This window comes from Anabrus simplex, chromosome 2 (genome assembly GCF_040414725.1).
Source record: "Anabrus simplex isolate iqAnaSimp1 chromosome 2, ASM4041472v1, whole genome shotgun sequence".
NCBI classification, from domain to species: Eukaryota; Metazoa; Arthropoda; class Insecta; order Orthoptera; family Tettigoniidae; genus Anabrus; species Anabrus simplex.
This window is the reverse complement of record NC_090266.1, coordinates 128,881,434-128,908,927: the sequence shown is the minus strand read 5'-3', so window position 1 is coordinate 128,908,927 and position 27,494 is coordinate 128,881,434. Positions and strand designations below refer to the sequence as shown.

At 41.0% G+C, this 27,494-nt stretch overlaps 1 protein-coding gene across 1 annotated transcript in view; it reads left to right on the top strand.

Moving 5' to 3' along the window:
- The window catches only part of LOC136863926 (cytoplasmic aconitate hydratase), a 781,251-nt gene that overhangs the window by 524,115 nt on the left and 229,642 nt on the right, over positions 1-27,494 (top strand). The window lies entirely within an intron of this gene.

The window sequence follows — 27,494 nt, the reverse complement described above, 5'->3', positions numbered from 1 at the left end:
TGTCAGAATGCTCATTGAAAAGCACTGAGAAGAACAATAGCCACTGCATATTGCCCTCCTTGATCTTGAAAAGGCTTTCGACAGTGTTCCACTCCATGTGATCTAGTATGCGCTTCGTGGCCATGGTGTACCAGAAATGCTTATCAGTTGGATCAAGATACTATACTCGAACACCACAGGTCATGTATATTGTGCTGTCGGTACCTCGGGAGAGCTTACCAGTCAAAGTCTGTGTACACCAAGGCTCTGCAGTCCCCATTGCTCTTTGTCCTAGTCATGGACACAATCATATGGGACCTGCAAAGGAGTATCCCTCTGGACTCTCTTATATGCAGATGATGTTGCACTTGCTGATACCACCAGAAGAGGTTTGCAGCATCAAGTTGAAGATTGGAACAGCCGTCTTTCACAAAACAATCTTAGATTGAACAAAAAGAAGACCAAATACCTGGAAACCTTCCCGAGCAATGGCTCCATCCAAGTTGGAGAGACCTGAACGAAGACCGTCAGCTTCAGGTATCTAGGACCTCACTTAGAGACTGATGGTGGGATGGGTGATGAAGTGTGAAGTAGGATAAAGGAAGCTTGGATGAGATGATGGGAAGTCACAGGCGTACTCTGCGACAAAAGGTTGCAACTATATCTGAAAACCAAAATCCAGTATACCTGATGGTGGTAAGTCCTGTTGCTTCATACGCTGTTGAATGTCGACCAGCTGGCAACGCTATGGAGCGCCAATTACACGACATGGAAATGCCTATGCTCCATTGGTCGATGGGCATCACATTCCAGCATCATGTCAAAAACGACACAATTCGCCAGCAAATGGGCATCGTACCCATCACTGTGAAAGCATGGGGAAAGAGTCTCCAATTGTATTGTCACATCCTGCGTGCTGCACTTGGAAAAGTTGCCAATTTCACCCACTCCTTTGAAATTATGGGCAACGCCCATGTGAATGTCCAAGGCAGCATTGGCACAACACAGTATGTGCTGATAATGAAGACTCTGAACCTAAGACCACACAATGCCCAAGATCGTGTAAAATGGTGAACCAAGATTAAAACGGCGGACCCTGCACTACATGTATTGGTATCTCCGATTGCCTCCACTTCCTCCGCCGTAACTGTTACGCAGTGGAGTGGAGTAGTTTGTTTTAGTATGAACTGGATGTCAAGCAGCCGAGCCATTGGATTGTAACATATAATACTGTTCTTTAAGCAACGTTTGCTGGTCAATGTCCAGGTTTCGCAGCCCTAGAGCAAGTTAGGGAGATATATCACTTTGTATACACAAAGTTTCATGGATTTAGTCACAGATGGATTGTTAAGTTCATTGAAGAGTCTCCCTGAGGCTTGGGATCGAGCTGTAATTTCACCATCCATTCTACCATCTTGCTGCACTGTAGCTCCAGGATATTTAAAATCTGTGGTCTGGTCCAATACAGTGCCGTCATTCCGTGTAAGCTGATGTGGGTTAGGCTGCCGTGACATCATTGTGGTCTGATTCTTTCTAGCATTGATTTTCATGCCCCTCTTTTTCATCTCTCCTTCCCAGATTAACAACTTCTTTTGAGGTTTCTTTCTGAGTCTCCAAGTAGTAGTATGCCATCAGTGAAGGCACAATAGGTGATATACACTGGCTTCAGAAACTTATAGCCAAGCTTGAATTTCTGCACCTGCCCATTACATGATTTGATGATAATGACACTTCTTTGCTTCAGTGTCTTCCAAATTTCATCTCTCAGAATGGTATCAAAGGCTTCTCTAGGTCATTGGAGGCCAGGTGTGGGTCTTTTCCGTACCTCATCAGTTTTTCACTGATCTGCCTGATGGTAAATATGAGGTCTTGGCTGCTTCTTTCTGGTCGGAACCCACACTGCGCCTCGTCCAACTGTGGTTCTATAACTTGCCTTAGCCTGTTTTCCAAAATCCTTGCATATATTTTCCCCGGCATACTCAGGAGCGATATACCATGATGGTTTTTGCAATCTCTGTTATGTCCTTTCTTGAATATTGGCAGAATGACACTATACTCCCAGTCGGTTGGTATCTTCTTTGTTTCCAGACAAGATAGATAATCCGGTGGAACAAGTCTTCGCCACTTTTTCCCATAAACTTGAGCATCTCGGGTGTTATCTGATCGTGACCTGCAGCTTTGCCTAGTTTCATTTTTGTCAATGCACGCTTTATTTCTTCAATGGATAATTCTTCACAGGTCCAACCTTCCTCTTGGTGCTGCTGTTCTTCTCCAACCTGATCATTATCCCTGGTTTCCTTATTCCCTCCTACCAGTTCCTGAAAGTGTTCTTTCCATGGTTCCATGATGTCATTTTCACTTCGGAGGAGGTTATCGCTTTTGTCCTTTATGACCTTAAGGGGACACTGTTTCTCTGTTCGTAAAGATTTCAGCACCCTATAAAAAAGCTTTTGGTTGTTTTGGAGGTTTCCTTCCATTGTTTCTCCAAACTTTTCCCATGATTGTTGTTTTGCATTTTTCACTGCGTTCTTCACTGCAAGCTTTTGGTTTTTGTAGGCCTCATAATCACTCGGGTCTTTCGTAACTAAGTATTTCTTCCACAGTTCCTTCTTCTTTCTAACCAGCTCCTTTATCCCTTCCATCCATCATGGTGTCCTCTTCTGCCGTTGCCTTCCGCTGGACTTTCCACAGACTTCGGCTGTGGCTTCAAGGATTATCTCCTCCAGTTGGTCTTCTCCCATAAGTGGCAATTCCATTAGGTCAATCCTTTGTTTAACTGCCATTTGATAGGCTTTATGGACCTTTATTCTTTCTTTAGGTTTTCTCCTGCTAACAGGGTCTTACGTCTTGATGTTAACATGCAGTCGCATAACTACTAGATAGTGGTCACTTCCAATCTCATAACCTCTATACACTCTTGCATCCGGGATAAATCTCCACTGGCTTCTCTGTGTTAGGATGTAGTCGATGAGAGTTCTTACGCGGCTGGGGACTCCTCTTGTATAGCGGTGTGCTTCTTTGTGTGAGAACATAGTATTTGTGATTACAAAATCGTTTCCTGCACACACATCCAGGAGTCTTCTCCCATTATTGATCTGGTGTGTCTCTCCGTATTTCCCCAGGAGGCCCTCCATTCCCTCTGTGTTGTTTCCAACCCTGCCATTGAAATCACCAAGTGGTGTCATCCACTGTCCTCTGCAATTCGTCGTAGAAGCTGTCTTTCTCTTCTGAAATATCATCGTTGGGTGCAGATATGGCAATGAAAGTGGTGTCTTCATTGGTGCTGCTGTTGAAGGTTCATTGATGAATTTCCAGCACTTGACATGTCAGTAGCCTTCAGGGATAACTATGGTGACTCCTCCCTTTGGTCTCTGTTCCTTGCCCACGCCTGAATGAAACATTAAAACCTTTCACCACTGCTTGGTTCCATTAGCTGTTCCCATCCATTGCCTTTTTTCTCGGTCTCTGTCACTGCTAAAATGTTCAGCCTCGCTCTCAACATTTCCGACATCAGTTCAAACTCCTTACCAGCCAGTCCTCTTACATTCCATGTTGTCATATTCACGATCCTTTTTCCTCGCTTGGTAGTCAACAGTTTAATCAGTCCAGTTTCCCCTCTGTAGTTTCTTTTAATGATTTTATCTCAAGACACTTGGGCTGCCTCCCCCATAGCTCTTGGCCTGCTAGATTTTCTGTCAGGATTTCTTCCCTTAGCCTTTGAGGTTTCTCCCTCTCTCTGCAAGCCAGCATTTGCCTCAGCCCGGGACTGCTTATTCAGGTTTCTCCTTATTCGCAGCTAACCCCCATATTTGAGGGCCGTTCGCAATCCGCCCCCTGCGACCCGCCCGGTAGCTGAGGCTCGCCCCAGGTACATCAGTTAATGAAACAATAATTAATCCCCTTTGTGGTATATTCAAGGGAAGTATATTACAAAAAAGAGAGTGTAATAGCAAAAATACATTTAGAGCCACAGCCATAAACCAAAAATAAAAATAAACATTTCAGTCAATAAGGAACTAAGATCAAGACTGTATGTTTTACTTGAACATATATTTAGAGTCTCCATGTAAGAAAAGCATAGTGTTCGCTGATACAGGTGATAGGGAATTCCTTCTTGTTGTGATTATTTGTCTGGCAACAGAAAACATCCTCTTTGCTGAGCAGGGGTAGCTGGAATACAAAGGTAGTATCCTGCTACTTCATGAAGCAGATTAGATTGGTTCTCCATTGGAGTCCAGTACTTGACAGGGTCGGTCAACCTATGCTGTGGCTCTAATTCCACGTACTGCCTTAGGAGCATCATGGTATTCGATGTAGCCATTGCAACACATTACTTATCTTAAGAGATCACGTCTGCTTGCAACAGCTCTTTCTTCCAATGGTGTAGCTGGTATACAAAAGTAGTATCCTGCTACTTCATGAAGCTTATTAGATTTCTACTGCTGCTTGCTGCCCATTGGATTATAGTTCTTACCTTGACTTCAACCTGTAAAATAGTTACGTGTTTCCTTTTTGCTAAAGGAATATATGTACAGTTAACACATTGTGTTATTGTTCCAGTAAAGATACTCGCACCGACCTGTTGACGTGTTTATTCTGCGGCCCTTGTCACAGAATGATTTTCACATGCAAAAAGTTGCGTTGTTACATCTTCCAAACTTGCTTTGAGGTGTAACATTTGGGGGTTTGGTTAGCTACCATAGTAGTAGTAACATAGAGAACATCATATGGGGAAGTCTACTTCCATTGTGTCATATTGATACCAAGTGTTCCATGCCATCATGAAACTCATTACCACACTCATGAAATAAAGGTGTCATTATCGCAATACACAGTAATGGAAAAGAAGTGAAACTATATGAGGTTTGATTTTGGGAGTATAAACTCAAATCGCCCAGATATAAACTGAAACTAGTCAAAGCAAGAAGGCAGTGAAAGCTTAAGTAGGAACTGTAGGGCTAGTAGAATTCCAAAGTGGGTGGTACAAAGGGGGGGGGGTGTACGTATGCAAAATATTGGGAAGAATATTCTAGATCCTACCTGAATGAAATAAAACAGGAGGGGTGATAATACCTATCAAACAGGGGTCCAGACAAGGGTGGAAAAGCCAGGAAATAGCATCCGAGATTTAACAATAATTCAGCTATGAATATATTTTGTTTTGATAAGAACATTAACATGCTTTGCATGATAAAAGGCAATGTATGTACAACATTGTTTAACAGCAAGTTTTAATATCAAAGACGCAAGAATGGTTCCAGAGTAAATAAGGATACAGGATGATCAACATCCTTTCTGAAAAACAATACAATCCTTTCCAAAAATATAATCAAGAGAGACTTCCCAACCACTTACATGCTTGTTTACAATATCTCGAAAAGGGAAAATCAATACATATAAAGAATTTCAAATAACTTACATTGACACCAAATAGAGGTTAAGGTTAATAAGAAACGCTCCAACAAGAAAACTAATGACAAAAATACAGATGTAAGATAGAATGTCCTGAAACAAGAGGTAACTCTGTTGTACCATCTGTTCTGTGATACTCAAGGAGAGCACTAGATGCGCTACTCGAGGTTAGCACTGAGGATAGTTCAAAATGTATTTCAAGGATGTGCAGAAATGATTCGTTAAGTATTTCAGCTCCATATTAATTTTCAATATGTTTCTACGAGGAATTGAAAGGAATCACCCCTCGCTTCCAGAGTGAACAAAGCACTATCCCAGTAGAGATTAGTTACAAAGTGTGAAAGAAGTGTTCGTACTTCATGGCTTTACCCGTCAAACAATAGCCCTGGTTACGCAATGTATATTTCGTTGGAGACATGCACCAGTGTAGCTGTCGTCTCTCTCCAACAGGCCAAAGAATGTGTCTCAGAGTGACGGCACAAGGTCGTATATATGAGTTGGAGAGAGGAAGGCGAAGGGGAGGTTATGACACACATCCGTATGCTGGTTTCTGGCCCTAATTTTGTGCTTATCATAATTTCTCGATAAGTATGAGGGAGGTTCCAACCTATTCCTAATACAATTCCAAGCAGCCCTTCCCATATAGCTCTTATGAAGACCACGCAGGTGAGTTCTAGTTCTTCTAGATTCAAGACTTTCCCAATTAATGGTATTCTTCCTATTCCCAGTTACGAAACGCATCGCTCTTCTTTGAACTTTCTCTAGGGAATTTATTAAACCCATCCTGTACGCATCCCAGCATGCAGATCCATATTCGAGAATGGGTCTTACGAAGCATTTATAAGGTTTATTTAAACCTACTAGGGTGGTGAACATGTAAATAAGGATTCCAATGAAAGTATTTTCCTTCTGGACCTTCATGCCGGACAGATGTTTTCTTTAAAACAAATTCTTGTCACTATAATATGATTTATCTATAGAGCGAAACCGCTATGCAGTGTGCGTCTCATAGCTATCGAGATGGAATTGGTAATGTACTATGTATCTGTAGAGCCTATATATGACTTTTTACAATTACCTCTAAAGTGACATTTCAGCTGTGTGACAACGCTAAAAAGACTATGGACATCGAGATTGGCATTCCTGAAGATTCAAGAGTCTGTATTGGTTTGTGACAAAACCACTGTATTCTTCCGAAAACCACTGATAGGGACAGGTTTGGTTGTGATCCACCGAAAACAAATTATAATGACCGGTTAGGTTGTGATCCACCGAAAACCACTGATTGTCGCAGGGTTAGGTTAGGTTCGACAGGATTTGTACTTGAGCGACTGTTGTCATTGAAAGCACTGTCGTGACGACTGAAAGCAATAAACATAAAACTGAATTTATTGGTCTACAAAGTTTTCATTCAGTAGATACACTAGGAACTGGCGAACCAACACCGTACATACAAAGTTTACAGGAATCAACAAAACAGGATATTAATTCGTGGTACTCACTGTTCTTTAAAGAGAAGAAATATCCAATCAACAATAGCTGCAGTGAACGTGGTTTTTCACTATTATTGTCCGGCCCCATGGCTAAATGGTCAGCGTGCTGGCCTTTGGTCACAGGGTGCGGGTTCGATTTCCGACAGGGTCAGGAATTTGAACCACCGTTGGTTAATTTCTCTGGCACGGGGGCTGGGTGTATGTCGTCTTCATCAACATTTCATTATTATTGTGTAAAATAGAAACTTACTAATTTTGACAAGTACAGTACGTTCAACAGCGACTCATGAATGATGACGGGCAGGATGTCCAACCTCACTAATCTATGTTCCAGACTATTTCTACTTAAAAAATTGTATTTGTCCTCTAATGTGATTTTGCAATTTTTGCTGAATATTTATGTGGTTGAAATGAAGGTTGATAAGCTACATGGTTTCCTTTTTATAGGAGGAATGCATCGTGGAAATGAAACTCAATTTCGGTTTCATGTACATTACAGTTTCTCTAAGATATGTTGATAGTAATTCAGTCATGTACGACGACGATGTATTTCATTATAAAGACAGCTGCCTCTGTAGATCAGTGGTAGAGTGATGGCCTCCGGATCCCAAGATAGCAGGTTCAAACCCGGCAGAGGTAGTCGGATTTTTGAAGGGTGGAAAAAAGTCCATTCGACACTCCATGTCGTACGATGTTGGCATGTAAAAGATCTCTGGTGACACATTTGGTGTTTACCCGACAAAATTAAATCTCAGCCATAGACACCCAAGAGAGTTTCGGTTTACTCGGTCTGCCATCTAGTGGGCCTAGAGTAAAACGGAATGTCAAAATTGACGAGCAGACAGCCAGATGGCATCAACTTGAAATGTCTGCACACGGTAGCTGAGGCATACGATTATTATTATTATTATTATTATTATTATTATTATTATTATTATTATTGTTATTATTATTATTACTGTTCTCTATTGTTTCGTTTCGGCCAACTAAGGACCACGTCATTTCAACTGTTTCCCTTGAGCTTTAATGTTGGTCCAGTACTCCTTCATTCGTATATGGTGTTGCTCCTTTCGTTCTTCCGTCCATGCCTTTCCAATTTTCATCTTCGGCTTTGGTAGGAATGATGTTCTTGGAGTTTTTTCTTAAGTGGGACACGCTCCTGGATATCTTCAAATGAGATCCCAATCTCCTGCAGATCTTTCTGTACCTCACTGAACCATGCCCCCTTTGCCTTTTTCTCTTGAAGGAAAGTGAAAATGCGGTTGGTTAACTGTGTTGAATTCATTCGGGCCATGTGTCCATAAAAAGTAATCCTCCTTTTTCACATCACATCAGTTATTTTCTCCACATGCGAGTACAACTCCTGGTTGTGCCGTCTCCTAAACTCGCCGTTGTCTTTGACTGGACCTAAGATTTTTCTCAAAATCTTTCTTACCTTGGCCTCCAATTTCTCCATCATGCCTGTTTTGTTCATGGCGAGACATTCTGCTGCATATAGAGCCTCTGGCCAGATAACAGTGCAATAGTGTTTGAGTTTTGCATTCAGAGATATAGATCTTTTGTTATAGACATTTTTTTTTTTTTTTTTTTGTTGCTATTTTGCTTTACGTCGCACCGACACAGATAGGTCTTATAGCGACGATGGGACAGGCAAGGGCATAGACATTTTTAGTCAGATGGTAAGCCATTGCCATTTTACTCATGCGTGAAGAAAAGGCTTCTTTTTCGGACAAGTTAGGTTCTATCCATTCACCAAGATACTTAAATTTTTCAACTCGCTTGACTTTTCCGTGAGTCCCTTCTAGCTCACTTGGCGCCAGTTTGATGTTTGTAATGAATTTTGTTTTCTCAAAGGAGATTTGGAGGCCCGCCTTTGCAGCTTGTGTTTGAAGCTGGTTGATCTGCTTCGTGACCACATCCAAGGAATCAGCGAAAACCGCGAGATCATCTGCAAATGCTAGACAGTCAATTGAGGGGTTCTTGTTCTTGTGGCCTAGTCTGACTCCGCTTTCAACTCCTTCATAACTCATTTCTCTGCGCCATTCACGGATCACTTTCTCAAGAACGCAGTTGAACAACAGAGGTGAGAGACCATCTCCTTGCCTAACTCCTGTCCGTATTTCAAAGGCCTCTCAAATCTCTCCTCTAAACTTCACTTTTGAGATGGTGTTGGCGAGAGTCTGTTGCATGATCACTCTTGTTTTACCGTCCAAGCCAAATTCCTTTAAGATCTGAAGTAGGGTAGTTCTATCAATTGAATCATAGGCCTTCTTAAAGTCGATGAACGTTACTACAAAAGGCTTGCTCCTTAGTTTAAGATATGAAAGGATAGATTTCAGATTCATAATCTGCTCCACACATGACCGTCCTTTCCTGAAACCTCCTTGGTAATCACCCAGCTCTGGATCCAGCTGTTCTTCTGCCCTGATTTGAAGAGCTTTCGAGATAATTTTGTAGGTTATAAGTAGGAGGGAGATGCCGCCAGAGTTGTTAACATCCGACTTGTCGCTTTTCTTATGAAGTGGGTGGATTAGGGCAGATGTCCAGTCACTTGGAAGTCTTTGTGTTCCAGATTTCATGTATGATGTGCGTTAATTTTTCCACTGCATTGTCACTAGCAAACTTCCACAATTCAGCTATTATCGAATCTTCACCCGGCGCTTTATTATTCTTCAAGGATTGTATAATCTATCTGACTTCCTCTTTCGTAGGTGGAGTTGAATCTCGGTGAACTGTTGTTTTATCTTCAAATGTGAATCTGGACATTGGGGCCTTGCAGTTAAGAAGGGATTCGAAGTGTTTTGCAAGGATCCGGCAGTTTTCCTTGTCGTTATGGGCTAGGTTCCCATTGGAATCTCTGAACTGTAGGCTCGGTGAGTCGTATTTCCTCAAGTTGCTTTTAAATATTTTATAAAAGTCACGTGTATTGTTGTTCTTGAAATCCTGCTCAATTTGAGCCAGCTGGTGTTTATCAAAAGCACGTTTAATGCTGTGGATGGTTTTTGCTGCACACTTTCTCTCATTCAAGAAGTTTGTCCATTTGACTTAGTTCTTTAGCGAGTTCTATTTCTACCAGGCGAGCTGTCTTTGCCTTATCACTGCATCACATTCACTGTTCCAGCAAGCATGCTTCCTGGGCTTAGTAAGCTGAACCGTCTCTTTAGCTGTTTTGACCAGGGCCTCGCGCAGTTGTTCCCAGTTCTCTGCATCCACCGATTGTAGTTTCTGAGTGAATTCATGGTTAGATCCTAGTTTTTCTCTATCAAATCTTTCAATCCTTTTGGCTCGAACTCTCCTTGTGTTTCTCGGGAGCAGTTTGATTTTTATCTTGGTTAGATAGTGATCTGAGTCCAGTTTTGCTTGTCTTAGAACTTTAACATTCTGAATTTCTCTTTGAGCCTTCCGCGCGATTGCGACATGATCAATCTGGAATTCACCAAGGTGGTGATTTGGGGATTTCCAGGTCTTCTGTTTCTTGGGCAGGTGTTTAAAAGCAGTAGACTTCATTACGAGGTTAAATGCCTTTCACAGCTCTATTAGCCTTTCTCCATTACGATTTGTTCTCTGGTGAGCAGGATAGTTTCCAATGATGTTTCGGAACTTTCTCTCTTTGCCTACCTGCGCATTGAAATCTCCAAGCATGATTATGGTATGTTTGTCTGGAATCTTGGATAAAATCTCCTCAAGTTCTTCCCAGAATCTATCATTTCCCTCTGGGTCTCTCTTGTTCGCTTGGTTGATCGGCGCATGAATGTTCACAATAGTATACGTTTTGTTTGTGCTTCGAAAGGACAGAATCGAGACTCTGCTATTCACAGAGGTGAAATTTGTTATCGAGTCCAGAATCATTTTGTTGACTACAAATGCTGTGCCAAGGTGGGGGACAGTTTGTATGACACGTTTACCAGGTTTACCCTTGAAGATCCTGTAACCTTCAGATTCAAAGGCCTGCTCATCTGTAAATCTCATTTCCTGAATTGCTGCAATCAAAATTTGCTGTTGCAATAGGATATCTGTGAGCTGTTTCAGTTTTCCTACGTTCTGGAGAGAATTGGCATTAAAGGTAGCAAAGAAATTCTTGGCTCCATGTTTGATCTTTCGTGGAGTCTCCGATACTTCCAAGCATAATACCAATATAAATGGTCCGTTATTGGACATTATGAATTTTCCAGCTAGCTCATTCTTGGTTGCCAGCGTTTCGCCCTCGTGTGCTAGGGTGGGCTCATCAGTTGGTACCTAGCACACCTACCAATACGCTGGTTAGTGCATACCGTGGAGGCCACTGATTAGGCTAACTGGAGCCACCGGCAGTGCCAGTGCACTAAGAGACTTTGTCTCATCACTAAAAAATTGATGCCTGCTTGGCCATCAGATGATATAGGTGTTGATTCCCATAGGGAATCTGAAATATTTGTCCTGAATGAGCAAATTTATAATACCAATATAAATGGTCCGTTATTGGACATTATAAATTTTCCAGCTAGCTCATTCTTGGTTGCCAGCGTTTCGCCCTCGTGTGCTAGGGTGGGCTCATCAGTTGGTACCTAGCACACCTACCAATACGCTGGCTAGTGCATACCGTGGAGGCCACTGCGTAGGCTAACTGGAGCCACCGGCAGTGCCAGTGCACTAAGAGACTTTGTCTCATCAGGACAAATATTTCAGATTCCCTATGGGAATCAACACCTATATCATCTGATGGCCAAGCAGGCATCAATTTTTAGTGATGAGCAAATGAATGAGCAAATTTATAATACCAATATAAATGGTCCGTTATTGGACATTATAAATTTTCCAGCTAGCTCATTCTTGGTTGCCAGCGTTTCGCCCTCGTGTACTAGGGTGGGCTCATCAGTTGGTACCTAGCACACCTACCAATACGCTGGCTAGTGCATACCGTGGAGGCCACTGCGTAGGCTAACTGGAGCCACCGGCAGTGCCAGTGCACTAAGAGACTTTGTCTCATCAGGACAAATATTTCAGATTCCCTATGGGAATCAACACCTATATCATCTGATGGCCAAGCAGGCATCAATTTTTAGTGATGAGACAAAGTCTCTTAGTGCACTGGCACTGCCGGTGGCTCCAGTTAGCCTACGCAGTGGCCTCCACGGTATGCACTAGCCAGCGTATTGGTAGGTGTGCTAGGTACCAACTGATGAGCCCACCCTAGCACACGAGGGCGAAACGCTGGCAACCAAGAATGAGCTAGCTGGAAAATTTATAATGTCCAATAACGGACCATTTATATTGGTATTATAAATTTGCTCATTCAGGACAAATATTTCAGATTCCCTATGGGAATCAACACCTATATCACTTCCAAGCATGTCGGTGCAGGCTCCCCAGAATCCGAAGGCCCGCTAACGTCGTACAAGACGACGGTGGATTGGTTACCACCTGGGGTAGTAGCTTTAGCTGAAATTTCCTCCATGCTTTTTTCACAGTTGAAAAACTGTAGAATGGGGTCAGTGATATTTCTCACCGACCAAGGTACTACCAAGGTTGTGAGCCTTGGAGCCCCCAGCACTGATCGGTTCACTGACCTAGTTTCCCACTGGGATTGGTTACCCAGCCTTCCACTGGGTTGCTCGGCTTAACAAGGGCACCTCTTGTAGGTTACGTGCTGGAGTTGGAGTGAAAGAGGCTAGTTGGATTCTCTTGCTGAATCCAATAGTTTATTGTTGCAGATGGTCGCAACGACGGATTTCACTCCCATTTGCCAGGGCCGTGAAGTCCCTTCCTAGGTTGACTCCTAGGACCCTATTATTATTATTATTATTATTGTAAAGACGAATTACTTTGCAATGCTATCTGTCTTAATGGTAATGTACTATGTATCTGTACTAGTGTTGGCTACTGAGTGCATGATTCGAAGCAGTGTATCGATTCATTCAAGTGTCGGAGTGAATCGATTCACAGAAATGGCAAGTTCACGGCACACAAATCATGCACAATCACGGCTAAGTGAGCCATGCGACACACACGGCTCCTTATTGGCACACTGGACACTGGCGGGGAGCCAAACTTCTTCTGAAGCAATACATACAGAGTCATGGTACACTGAAAAAATCGTATGCTATAATGGACTCTCGAGCTCAGCTCATTTGAAAATAATACCCACTCGCATTCACTGTCCTCTTCTTACTGGGAGTTTTAAATAATAGATGGATTTATTTGCAGTGTTAAAAAGATAGTCAGAACATAATTCCAAAGTACCTTGCTTGTAAGTAGGTAGGCAATTAGGTTATTCTAATTACCATATTAGTTTAATCAATCAGTATTTTTATAACTAGTTGACGTTCAACAATTACTTAAACTCGGCTCTCTAGCCTCCACGCCTGGCTGAGTGGCTCAGAGAGTTGAGTCGCTGGCCTTCTGAACCCAACTTGGCAAGGCTGAGCTCAGTGCGATGGTATTTGAAGGTGCTCAGCCTCGTGTCAGTAGATTTACTGGCACATAAAAGAGCTCCTGCAGGACTAAATTCCAGCACCTCGACATCTCAAAAAAACCATAAAAGTTGTTAGTGGGACATAAAGCCAATAACATTATTTTTTAGCCTACCCTATCAAAATTGATCTCGGTACTTCTGGAGAAGGTTCGTGTCATCGTGGGAGATTTCAACGACCATAGCTGCTTATGGGGATGTAGAGAAGACAATGAAGATGGTAGAGCTGTGATTGCGTGGTTAGAATCTAGTCAACTGTCCTTAATACGTGACAGTAAACTTCCCGCTTCTTTCAACAGTCGTCGATGGAGACGTGGATACAACCCAGATCTCATTTTTGTCAGCGATTCTATATCACAGCAGTGTGTGAAGTCTGTCTGCGAACCTATACCCAACACACAACACAGACCCATTATGTGCCAAGTTTTCTCAGCAGTTCATCCACGATTTGTGCCATTCAGAAGGCGGTATAACTTTAAGAAAGCTGACTGGTTGAAGTACACAAAGCGCTTAGATGAAATGGTAGCAGACATCGAACCTGTTCCAGAGGCATACGATGTGTTCATCGATGCCGTGCAAGAACGCTCTCGCACGTCAATCCCAAGAGGCTGTAGGTCTCAGTACATACAGGGTCTAGACGCCAGTACAGTAGATAAATTAAATGAGTACCTACTGCTCTTTGAAGAAAATCTCTTCAGCGAGGACACTATTCAGGCTGGTCAACAACTAATCCAGTCCATGGGGGAAATAAAGAGAGAACATTGGGTTAAGCTGATGGAAGAACTAGATATGGCAAGAAACAGCTGAGAAGATTGGAAGCTACTTAGACGTGTGGACAATGACCCCACGAAAAGTCCTCTACATAGCAACATTACTTCTAACCAGATAGCTCATCAGCTGCTAATAAATGGCAAAACAGATAAGCGAAAAAGACCACCAAAACTTCAAAGAAATATCGAACAAGAAACATCCAGTCTGTCTAATCCCTTCACTATGAACGAGCTGGAAAACACCATAAAAATGAGCAAAACTGGCAAGGCAGCCGGCCTAGATGACATGCGTATGGAGCAGATACAACACTTTGGGAATGCTACCAAACAATGGATCCTCCAGCTTTTCAATAACTCTCTGGAACGATGTCAAATCCCTAAAATCTGGAGGAAGACTAAGGTGGTTTCAATCCTGAAACCTGGTAAGCAGCCTACGGATCCGAAGAATTTCAGACCAATATCACTCCTGTGCCATCTATATAAAATTTTTGAAAGAATACTTCTGAACCGTATAACACCAGTGGTCAAACCTTTTCTAATCCCAGAGCAGGCTGGATTTAGACCAGGAAGGAACTGCTGTACACAGATCCTTAATCTGACACAGCACATAGAACATTTCACATTTCATCGTGGTGATATTACTGGAGTGGCTTTTGTTGACCTCTCTTCAGCGTATGATACTGTACAACACCAGATACTTCTAAGGAAGTTTTACCATCTTACTATGGATTTCAGGCTCACAACGATTATTGCCACGCTGTTGCAGAACCGACGTTTCTTCGTTGAATTTCTAGGACAGCGGAGTAGATGGAGAATACAGAAGAACGGTCTCCCACAAGGTAGTGTCCTAGCACCAATACTATTTAACACATATACCAACGACCAACCTCTTCCACCTCACACAAGGAGCTTTCTGTACGCAGATGACCTGGCCCTGGCAAATCAGAGTAAAAACTTTGAGCAAGTGGAACAAATCCTTACTGCTGCTCTGAAGATGCTCTCAGATTATTATGAGGAAAATCACCTCAAGCCAAGCCCATCGAAAACTAATGTGTGCGCCTTTCATTTAAAGAACAAAGAAGCCGTACGGAAGCTGCATGTGAATTGGAAAGGAATGGAACTGGAACACAGCAATACTCCAGTTTACCTTGGTGTTACCCTGGATCGTTCGCTGACCTTCACCACACACTGCACCAAACTCAAGGCAAAAGTTTCATCACGAAACTTCCTATTGCGTAAGATAACGGGTTCTGGATGGGGTGCCCATCCCCAGACAATAAGGACAACTGCCCTAGCACTCTGCTACTCTGCTGCTGTGCTGCTGAATATGCTAGTCCCGTGTGGTATAAATCAGCTCACGCAAAGAAAGTCAACATTGCCTTGAATGAAACCTGCAGGCTAATTACAGGCTGTTTAAAACCAACACCCACACAGAAGTTGTATTCACTTGCAGGTATAGCCTCACCTGATATTAGACGTGAGGTGGCTGCTAATATCGAGAGACAAAAGGTTTGCAGCATCTCAGCCCATCCCCTTCATGAACATCAGCCACCACCAGCTCAACTGAAATCCAGGAAGAGTTTTCTACAGTCTTCTGCTCCACTTGATTCTGACCTAAAAAAGGCCAGGGTTAAGCTATGGAAACGAAGGTACCCAGATCATCCGGAACGTATTGAAATTGAAGAAAAGCTGCCACCTGGTCATGAAGAGGGATGGTGTATATGGAAGTCGTTAAACAGATTGCGGACCGGCGCTGCAGGATCTAAGGACAATTTTGTGAAATGGGGCATCGTGCATGGTGGGGACTCATTATGCGAATGTGCAGAGGAACAGACTTCTACACACCGCTTGCACTGTCGTCTATGCCCGGATTCATGTACAGGGTTGGAATTGGCACTGGCTGGAAACAATGCCATCAATGTAGCCAAATACTGGTCACAACTTGTGTAAATAATGTATATATAGTGTAGATATTTTCATGTAATACTTCCTTTCTCCTTTTTTAAATTTTTTTATTTTTACATTTAATTTGTTCATATGTCTTTCATTTTGAGTGCTTAACATACTTCATATTTTTATTATTTAATTTTTTGAATTGATTTTTTATATATTGGTACCTCTGACACGAATAAATAAATAGCCGGGCTGAGTGGCTCAGACGGTTAAGGCACTGGCCTTCTAACCCCAACTTGGCAGGTTCGATCCTGGCTCAGTCCGGTGGTATTTGAAGGTGCTCAAATACGACAGCCCCGTGTCGGTAGATTTACTGGCACGTTAAAGAACTCCTGCGGGACTAAATTCCGGCACCTCGGTGTCTCCGAAGACCTTAAAAAGTAGTTAGTGGGACGTAAAACAAGTAACATTATTATTATTATTAATAAATAAATAAAGCCTACCCTATGACTATGAGTCATGCTCATGACCACTCAAAATTGTCTGTTTTATATTCGGAAGAACCACTCGGTATTCTCTCAGTTTGTATGTCACATCATTACACAATACTTCAATAATCAAATCACGAGGTTACCGGTGTACGTGGACAGTGAGTATGTAAGTAGACTGATGCAATAGCTTAAATAAATGATGTTTAATCAGAAAACCAGTAGGCTACTGTACATCTCATGTAGCCTATACAAAATATGACGATTTAAAAAAGCCTCTGCTGATAGAAAAAGACATTTTCAAAGATGACCGAGTTAGTTGGCCGTGCGTTTAGGGTCGCGTAGCTATGAGCTTGCATTCGGGGAATGGTGGGTTCGAATCCTACCGTCGCCAGTCGTTAAAATGGTTTTCGCTGGTTTCCCATTTTCACACCAGACACATGCTTGTGCTGTACCTTAAAGACCACGGCCGCTTCCTTCCCACTTCTAGCCCTTTCCTATCTCTTCTATTCTCTTTGTCGCCATAAGACCTATCTGTGTTGGTGCGACGTAAAGCAAATTATTTTATTTATATTTAATATGTGGGCTACTTATTGTGGACACAGGTATTTTTATATGTAATTCTCTCTCTATATATACAGTACTAGCTGATGTACCCGTGCTACGCTACGGAATTCTACATTGTATATAGAATTCTAGGTTAGGTAGTGTACATGTTGTGAGCAGGATTGTCTTAAATTGTATAGCTCTTAACGTTACCCTAGAAACGCGACGGGAGGTCACCAAACATCTTTTCTCATATGAAGACTGAGGGAATTTTCACTGTAATGGTAGACCCAATTTCATACCATCAGTCACAATCAGGTTGGGATGTTTTCATTATAATGCCTTTTTATATCCTCCTGTCTTAGTGGTTTTCGCAACTGAAATGAACATACAAGGACGTCTATAGGAATGGCGCGATTAAAAGCAATGCTATCATATTACAAAATACTTGTTCAAATGACACACCACACATTTTCTCACTTTTAACGAACAGGACTACGCTGGCTATCTTAACAGTCCAAAGTTCCAGACCTGCAATGACCAAACCTCAGACAGCCGTGATCTGTGAACATTCTTCGGCTTTCTTGGGCGGAGAGAGGGTCGAATAGTGGAGACTCCTAGGGCAAAAACTATGGCCAAGTACTATTCTGCTTCCTAGGAGTACCCGATGAATCGGAAAATATCAATTCACTACACTGGCGGCGGAAAAATCTATCTGACTTGAAGGCAAACTTCTCCTCCAAGCCAGAAGAGAAATCCCCTCTTCACTGCTAGTTTGGAATAAATTGAATGTAGAATTTAATAAAAGTGAAGAGAAAGAAGCTTTTCTTAAGAAACGGCTCTTTTCTGAGTTGAATTTTGAGTTATTTAGCGAATATTGTGGTGCTATAATTCGGAAAATGCCTAAATTGTTATTCTAGACCAGGCCATACTACTACTACTACTACTACTACTACTACTACTACTACTACTACTACTACTACCACCACTAAGTGAGGCTCTGCCTTAAGTATGCACACTGCCCAAAGAAACAGCGCGTCAGATTAGGGATCGAATAGCTGAAATACTATGATGATCCAGTGTGTTACGTACCAGCTGTATCAGAATATGTATGGACCAGAGGAATGGCATCCTAAAGAAGAAAGTTTTCTAACTCCCCGGCTATTTCCCCTCAATATTCAGTCAGGCTGTTATACTCGGGGTTGAGAGGCAGCATAAGAGACAAAGAACATCACAATAAACAATGGTCAATGTAATGTTATTGTTGGTCAATATTATGCACTTTCGATATTATACACCTTCACATTTCGTTTTCTTCTGACTCTGAAATACCACCCTTATCATAGTTGGTACGGTAAAACTGAATAAAATATAAATGATCGGAAATTTTATTCTCTATAACTGTGTGAAAACTACCGCACCATTAGTTTAGTATCTCATGCCTGCAAAATTTTAACACGTATTATTTACAGAAGAATGGAAAAACAAGTTGAAGCTGAGTTGAGAGAAGATCAATTTGGCTTCAGAAGAAATGTAGGAGCACGTGAAGCAATCCTGACTTTACGTCTGATCTTAGAGGATCGAATCAAGGAGGACAAGCCCACGTATATGGCATTCGTAGATCTAGAAAAGGCATTCGATAATGTTGATTGGACCAAGCTATTTATGATTCTGAAGATGATAGGGATCAGATACCGAGAACAAATAACTATCTACAATCTGTATAAAAATCAGTTTGCAGTGATAAGAATCGAGGGCTTTGAAAAAGAAGCAGCAATCCAGAAAGGAGTGAGGCAAGGCTGCAGTTTGTCCCCTCTCCTTTTCAATGTTTACATAGAACAGGCAGTAAAGGAAATCAAAGAGAAATTTGGAAAGGGATTCACAGTCCAATGAGAGGAAATCAAAACCTTGAGATTTGCCGATGATATTATTTTATCTGAGACTGCAGAAGATCTCGAGAAGTTGCTGTATGGTATGGATGAAGTCTTGGGTAAGGAGTACAAGATGAAAATAAATAAGCCCAAAACAAAAGTAATGAAGTGCAGTCGAACGAAGGCAGGTGATGTAGGAAATATTAGATTAGGAAATGAAGTCTTAAAGGAAGTAGATGAATATTGTTACTTGGGTAGTAAAATAACTAACGATGGCAGAAGTAAGGAGGACATAAAATGCAGAGTAGCACAAGCAAGGAAGAGCTTTCTTAAGAAAAGAAATTTGCTCACTTCAAACTTTGATATCGGAATTAGAAAGATGTTTTTGAAGACTTTCGTGTGGAGCGTGGCATTGTATGGGAGTGAAACATGGACGATAACTAGCTCAGAAAGAAAGAGAATAGAAGCTTTTGAAATGTGGTGTTACAGAAGAATGCTGAAGGTGAGATGGATAGATCGAATCACGAATGAAGAGATACTGAATCGAATTGGTGAGAGGGGATCGATTTGGCTAAATTTGAGGAGAAGAGAGAGAATGATAGGACACATCTTAAGACACCCAGGACTTGTTCAGTTGGTTTTTGAAGGAAGTGTAGTAGTTAAGAACGGTAGGGGTAGACCAAGGTATGAATATGACAAGCAGATTAGAGCAGATGTAGGATGCAATAGTTACGTAGAAATGAAAAGGTTAGCACATGATAGGGTGGCATGGAGAGCTGCATTAAACCAGTCTATGGCCTGATGACTCAAACAACATAACTTTTTGATAGGACCAATAACATTGGTATTTAAAAATTACACTTTAGGCACCTTCTCCTAAACTACAATTTCATCCAGGATGAATAAAATTGCTTATAGCTTAGACTGTAGTTTCTTATTCCCTGACTCTATATACCAATTTTCATTAAATTCTGTTAACCAATTTTCTCATGGCTCAGCGTTGATATGGACTTAGCAACAAAGTACAAATTCATGAATATCTTTGTTATCATAGCCGGTACGGTAAAAATATATGACATAAATGGTCGGAAATTTAATTCTCTATAACTTTGGTTATGTAGTATTTATCGATACGACTAATAATATAAATATTTGAGAATTACATTTAGGCTTTTGCCTAAACTACCATTTTACTCAGCATAAATAAAATTACTTATAGCTTAAATTGTAGTGGCTCATTCTCCGACTTTGCATACCAATTTTCAATGAAATAGTACCACTAATAACGTAAATATTTAAAAATTAAATTTTAGGCCTTCCCCTAAACTACCATTTCACTCAGCGTGAATAAAATTATTCATAAGCTATACTGTAGCGACGTATTCTTCGACTCTGCATACCAATTTTTATGAAGATACGAATATTAAAAACAAAAATATTTGAAAATTAAATTTTAGACCTTCCCCTAAACTACCATTTCTATCAGCGTGAATAAAATTATTTATGGCCTAGATTGTAGCGACCTATTCCCCGACTTTGCATACCGATTTTCATTAAATTCTCTTTGGCCGTTTTCTAGTGATGCGTGTACATACAGACAGACAGATAGACAGACAGACAGACAGAAATTACGGAAAAATAGTGTGTGCATTTTCTGGTTACTGTGGACATGACTGATACAGGACTATGGACTTAAGAGACTTAAGAGACTGGTGGTTCAAGTCAACCCGTCGCCGGGAATTTATAACCGGTAAGTTAAATTCACGTAAGGTGCAAATATATATGGTGTAAATAAATGTAAGACAAAAGAAGTATAAATTAACTCCAATTTTGGTGATTACTGTGTTATGATTTAAAAGAAATGCATACGTATTTTAACAGGCGTACAATGTTTACATGGTGTATTGGTGTCACAGTGCTGTCTCACTCTCTCTCTCTCCCCCTCGCCCGCTTCTCCACACATTGCGCCACAGCAGTTCTAGATAATTTCACTCCGATAAGGCACTGATTCCCACTTGCACATCTATACCGCCCTGTAACTCGTAGGTACACAATTCCCACAATTTTCAAATGTAACTTCGTTATATCTGAAAGGACAGGGCAATCAGAAATGTATTATTTCCCAGCAAAGTTATAACATTCTTAATCTCATGGAATGGCTCTTACAATGGTACAGCTAACTCCTCGGCTTTTCTTCTTCTTCTTCTTCTTCTTCTTCTTCTCCTCCTCCTCCTCCCCCTCCTCCTCCTCCTCCTCTGATTCACTGCTTCCATGATGAATGACTAGTTCCTCCACTTCAGGAAGACCTCTCACCTCATTATTGTAGAACTCGACAATCTTCTTCTTAGTGTGTTTCACTTAATTTCTCCACTTCTCTGCTGTCACCTATAGGATATATTGAATTATCACAACCTGACAAGTATATTATAAACTCCACTTGCCTATATCCAATAAATAACATTTCCACTTGGCCTACCTGATCAAGAGATTCTTTCCACACAGCTGTAGCTCTGTCCAATCCGTGACCAGGTCTTGAAGCCACTGTTTTGTTGTAATACTGTTTTGCCACAGACCATACAAATTCAATGGCATTGAAAAATGAGTGGTATGGGGGAAGTCGTAGGACAGTATGGCCTTCACCGTGCAGCATCTCATCAACAGTGTACCTGGTTTTAAAGAAACAGAAATACTGTTATGCATACATGAAAGTCAACTACATGAGTGTAAACAACATAATCTAAACTTATGTTTAGGTGCTTCTGTACCTCTTTAAGTGACTTTGATTCATATTACACAGCCTTTGCAGCTCATCTTTTGTAGCATTTTCTGGTGGAGAAACTCCATTCTGCCTTAACCGTGACTGTAAATTAAAGGAAAAATAAAAATTAATTTCTGTAACATCATTACAGTAAATATCATTCAGTAGAAGGAAATATTCAATGAAGTATATTTACCACTAATTAATCCTTCCTCCATTTCGTTGTTGGTTGATGCTCAACAAGCTTATCCATTACAATAACACAGGGTCCTATATTTCTTAATCCTACGATTAATTGCGTTTCCACCCGCATCTGAAATTTCTCACTGTTCATAGCACCATGATAATCTTGATTTCTCGTCAAGTTTGTAGCAAATATCAAATCAGCACCTGTAAGATTTTAAGTTTTATTATGAAGTTATTTCTTCTAAAAAAAGTATTCCCTAAAAATATGAGATAACCCCTCTTCAAGGATAGGCCTATTAATTAATGAAAAAATGTGATTTCTGTTGAATGATACAAACAGATGTCTGATTTTATGTGAAACCAACTACTATGTTGCAAAGTCACCTGATGATGAAGTCAATGAATTACTACTTACACTACTTTATCCTAACATCTCTCATGAATGTTTTTCCATTAGTAGGCCCATATCTGGATTAGAAGTCCACGAACACTTGCATTAAAGATATAAGTATAAACACCCATTTCAATACCTTAGAACAAATGTAATTGCTGCGAACACTGAACCTATATTAGGCAGTAAGAAATAAGAAGCTTGGAATGTGTTCAACAGTCAGGTATCAGGCACTGATTCAGGTGGAGATTATCGAATGCAGAATAAACATAATAAATAGGCCTACAATACAAGTAATTTGCTGATACAAATATCCAGTAATATTATATGAAAATACACTGGGGAAGTTTTGATTGAAGTACCTCTCTAAGGTTAATCATTGGCCTAAAGTGAATATCTGCAAGTCTTTTTAATAACCAAGAGATCCCTTAACAGTGGAGAAGTCAAAATCAAAAACCACATATACAGAACCCAACGAGCGGTTAGTTATAATGCCACTTCCGATCTCGTGCCAGTCAATTTCAATCAATCAGTCACCACTGATCTGCACTTAGGACAGTCGCCCAGGTGGAAGATGTAGTTTCAGGGATAGGCCTAGTCTTTTCTTCAATAATTGCAAATAATTTGGAAATTTATTGGACATCTCCCTTGGTAAATTACTCCCTTCTTAAAAAAACAAACAAATATTTGCCCCACTTTTCATCCTCAACTTTATCATTGTACTGTCATCTTACCTACTTTTAAAATACCACTGAAACGTATTCGTCTACCAATGTCCTTCCACACCACCTCTCCACCGACAGCTCAGAACATACCACTTAGTCCAGCAACTCGTCTCCTTTCACCCAAGTCTTCCCAGCCCAAACTCAACAAAATTTTTGTAACGCTACTCTTTTGTCAGAAATCACCCACAACAAATCGTGCTTCTTTCTTTTGAACTTTTCCAGTTCACAAATCAAGTAATCCTAGTGAGGGTCTCATACACGGGAACTGTACTCAAGTTGGGGTCTTATCAGAGACTTATGTGCCCTCCCCCTTTACATCCGTACTACAAAACTACAAACCCTAAATACCCTCATAACTATGTAAAGAGAGATCACCTCACTATAATAAAATGAAGTAAAATAAAGTAAGAACATACCAGGTACAAAGCCATCTTTCGTTCCAGCATGAACAATAACCAGTCTTCCTCCCTCAGAAACAGGTCGACGAATTACTCCTTGAACATCATGTCCAGATTTGTGTGGTTTATTCCAGGAGTATGTGGGTGACCCTGAAAGAGAAATGTACATTTGAAACCAACGACACCTGATGAAGATAAATTATTGTAAGATTTTTATATAAAGTATAATATATAACATATATATTCACCTTTCATAAAAATCCAAGTCTCATCCAAGAAAACAACAGGTTTTGGTTTCTCACTGTCCTTATTACGCATGTATTCCCTCAGAAAACAGGATCTCTTAAAACAAATGTCTTCATTTTCTCTAACATACGCATAGGGATCCCCTTTACTCCACACAAATCCCATGGCCTTCAAAATTCTTCTTAATGCTGTTTCTGAGCCCTTGTACAAATAAGTGTCATAATTTGCTTTCATGTGGTCGAAAAACCTCTCTTACAGTTTCAACTTCTCCTGTGGGAAGAAAAAAGACTTACAAGGGGCTCAAAAGAGCTGTGTGTCAATACATGCACAAAACATTTCTGGGAGGTTATCTCACCTGCGTGCCAATTTCTATAAATAATGTTGCAATAGATTCCTTGTGAAGTTACCTTACCTTTATGTAATTTATCATAAATAAACCTTGCTATCGCTTCCTTAGAAAAACTGTCTATGCCGGTCACTGGATGTTCACGCTTCCGGCGTTTACCTGGTGTAGAAAATTCAACTCCCTTCTTGAAGTTTCCTATTACTTTTTGGACTAAACCGAAATTACACTGTAAGAATACACACACACAAATATATTACATACACATATACCGTAAGTCAACAGGAATACACAAAGGTTAAGTCTACAAACCGTATCAAAGTCGACACAAGACATGGTATAGGCCTACATGATTAGGTTAGGTTCAGAATGAAATACTTCTCCATTTCAACTGATTGTCATGATGTCAGGAACTTATCATAGAAACAAGATAAAAACGAACACTTGGCCCAGTTAATAATGAAACTCTTGCCATTAGCTTCGTATCACTACGACTGATACCTTCTTCGTCGTCTTCGTATTTCAATTGCTCGTAGCAATGTACAAGCATTTCTTGACCTGATGTTTGTAAAGGACGTAACCTTGCTTTCCTTTTCAGAGGAGTTCTTGCAGATTTTTCTTCCTTCTTTGACATCCCAATTGAATTCTGTTCGTATAAGTATGGGACGAAATAGGAACGTAATTAATAAAATGATGTGCTCATCATTTCACACAAACTATGTTATTAAATGCATTATCCGAACATGCCACAATTCTACTCACCTGGTATTAGCCAAATAGATTTACAGTCCCACAGAAAAAGAAAATATGCTTTAAATATTCTCGCAGATGTATCACTAGTGACTTTAACAGCAATGCGGTGGCAACACGCAATTCATGCTAGAACAGTGATTGAACGTTGCCAACGATAAATGTAAGACGTCGTATCGGCAAGTAGGGTCCCTAAACTGTATGGTTACCGACACTGAAAAAGACCCAACAGCAAGAAAAGTAACCATAAATCAATATCTTAATATTACAGGGGAGAAAGGGTAAGGTTGCACCCTTAGGGTACGTCCTTACACGGAGACTACTATAGTTCCTCACATACACACTCTTATTGTTTATTAATGATTCCTGGAATGTCCTCCTTGGAACCTGTTTCTGCCTTGAAGTACCTATATATTCCTTTCCATTTTTCTCTAGCCCCTCTGTGGGTGGGGTACGCAGACGAAGAATACACCCATAGTATCCCCTGCCTGTCATAAGAGGAGACTTAAATGGCGATCAAGGGATGATTGTATTAGAACCATGAAACTACTTGTGATTAGAACCATCACGCGGGAAACACCATGTGTTGCCTTTACTTGCGAGTTGCACCACTATGTTACGTACACAACTGGTTTGTGATTAGTAGCAGCAGAGAGTTGGCTTTGTGGGTTTCCAGTACCTGTGATTAGTACCACTATATGAGCAATACCGTGAGTCTGCATTGGCTGTGATTCACTATATGAGCGACACCGTGGGTCTGCGTTGCCTGTGATTAGTAGCCGCTATGTCTGGCTCCATGACTAAATGGATAGCGTGCTGGCCTTTGGTCACAGGGTTCCCGGGTTCGATTCCCGTCAGGGTCGGGAATTTTAACCATAATTGGTTAATTTCCCTTGCACGGGGGCTGGGTGTATGTGTCGTCTTCATCATTTCATCCTCATTAAGACACGCAAGTCGCCTATGGGAGTCAAATCAAAAGACCTGCATCTGACGAGCCAAACTTGTCTTCGGACACTCCTGGCACTAAAAGCCATACGCCATTTCATTTTTTTTTTCAGTACCCGCTATATGAGGAACACGACGGGAATACCTGCGCCCGTGATTAGTACACCTATGTGAAGAACACCATTGGTTTGCATTGCCTATGAATGGCGCTATTAAGTGAGAAACACCGTAGGTCTGCGTTACCTGTGCGACGTACGATACTTGTGATTAGTACAATAATGTGTGGAACACCGTGAGTCTATGCTACTTTTGATTAGTACTGCAACATGACATACTCATGGTTCCACTTTACTAGCGATAAGTAGCATTATCAGGGGCCGTTGACCTGGATTTTGGACCCCTGTAGACATCAAGCATCATAGTTTCAAGAATGTACTTTAGAAGCAGTCCCTTGGTCAGTAATACTGTTGTTTTCAATAAGTTTCTGGGAAGGTGGGGCATTGCAGGCCGGATCCACTGATTGTGTTAAATTCATATTCATCCATGCATTCTTCATAATCACATTTTGAATTCTGGTCAGTGGATGATTTGGACTTTTAAATTGCCATTACATTTTGTCTCATTTCGTTCCATTAGGGGCCAATGACCTAGATGTTAGGCCCCTTTAAACAAGGAGCATCATTATTTATCTCTAAAATTTGTAAGACTGCCAATTATGCTTGCCATCATGTTATCCTTAGTTGACTTCTTTGCTAGATTCAATATCCTAGTAAGTTCCTTCAATTTTTCCTTAATTCTACAACCATATCTACCTCTATTTCTTTCCAACCTGCACCTCCTTCAGAGTCTCTTTACTTCTCTGTTATAATATGGCGAGTCTTTACCATTCCTTGCCACCTTTAAAAGTACATACCAGCTTTCACATTCTGCAGCAATTACCTTGAACCCATCCCACAGTCTGTTTTATTTACGGTTTTCTACCAATCATAATTACTTGTAAAAAAAACTCCCTCATGCCTGTCTTATCAGCCATATTGTACTGTGTAATAGTCCTACTTTTACGACCTTCCTTTCTATGACCTTTATTTTTAACTACAACAAAAATAGCTTCGTGATCACTAATACCATCTATCAATTCAGTTTCTCTAAAGAGCTGCTCCGGTTTTACCAGCACCACATCCAGAATATTCTTCCCTCTAGTTAGTTCCATCGATTTGTGATTCGGCTGTCTTTTCCAGATTAAGTTATTTGCCATTTGTTGGTCATGCTTCCTTTTGCTCGCATTACCTTCCCAATTGACTTTTGGTAAATTGATATCACCTGCTACAATCACGTTCCTTTCATTATTTTTTCCCGCATAGCTGATTACCTTATCAAATCGTCCCGAATCAGTATCTGTGCCACCCTTTCCAAGTCTGTAGTCTCCCAAATTATCAAGGTTAGATAAGTATATAACTTGTTTTCTCTGGTGCTTTTTTCACACCTTTTACCGGGCGAGTTGGCCATGCGGTTAGGGGCGCGCGGCTGTGAGCTTGCATCCAGGAGATAGTGGGTTCGAATCCCACTGTCGGCAGCCCTGAAGATGGTTTTCCATGATTTCCCATTTTCACACCAGGGAAATGCTGGGGCTCTACCTTAATTAAGGCCATGGCCGCTTCCTTCCCATTCCTAGGCCTTTCCTCTCCCACCGTCACCATAAGACCTATCTGTGTTGGTGCAACGCAAAAAAAAAAAAATCATACCTTGGAGTGGTGTCGAGGTCTGTGTGAGGTGTATTACACACAGTGAGTATTTCTAGTTTTATTTCTGGATGCCCTTCTCCCATGGGGTTGGATATATTCAACTGTTACAT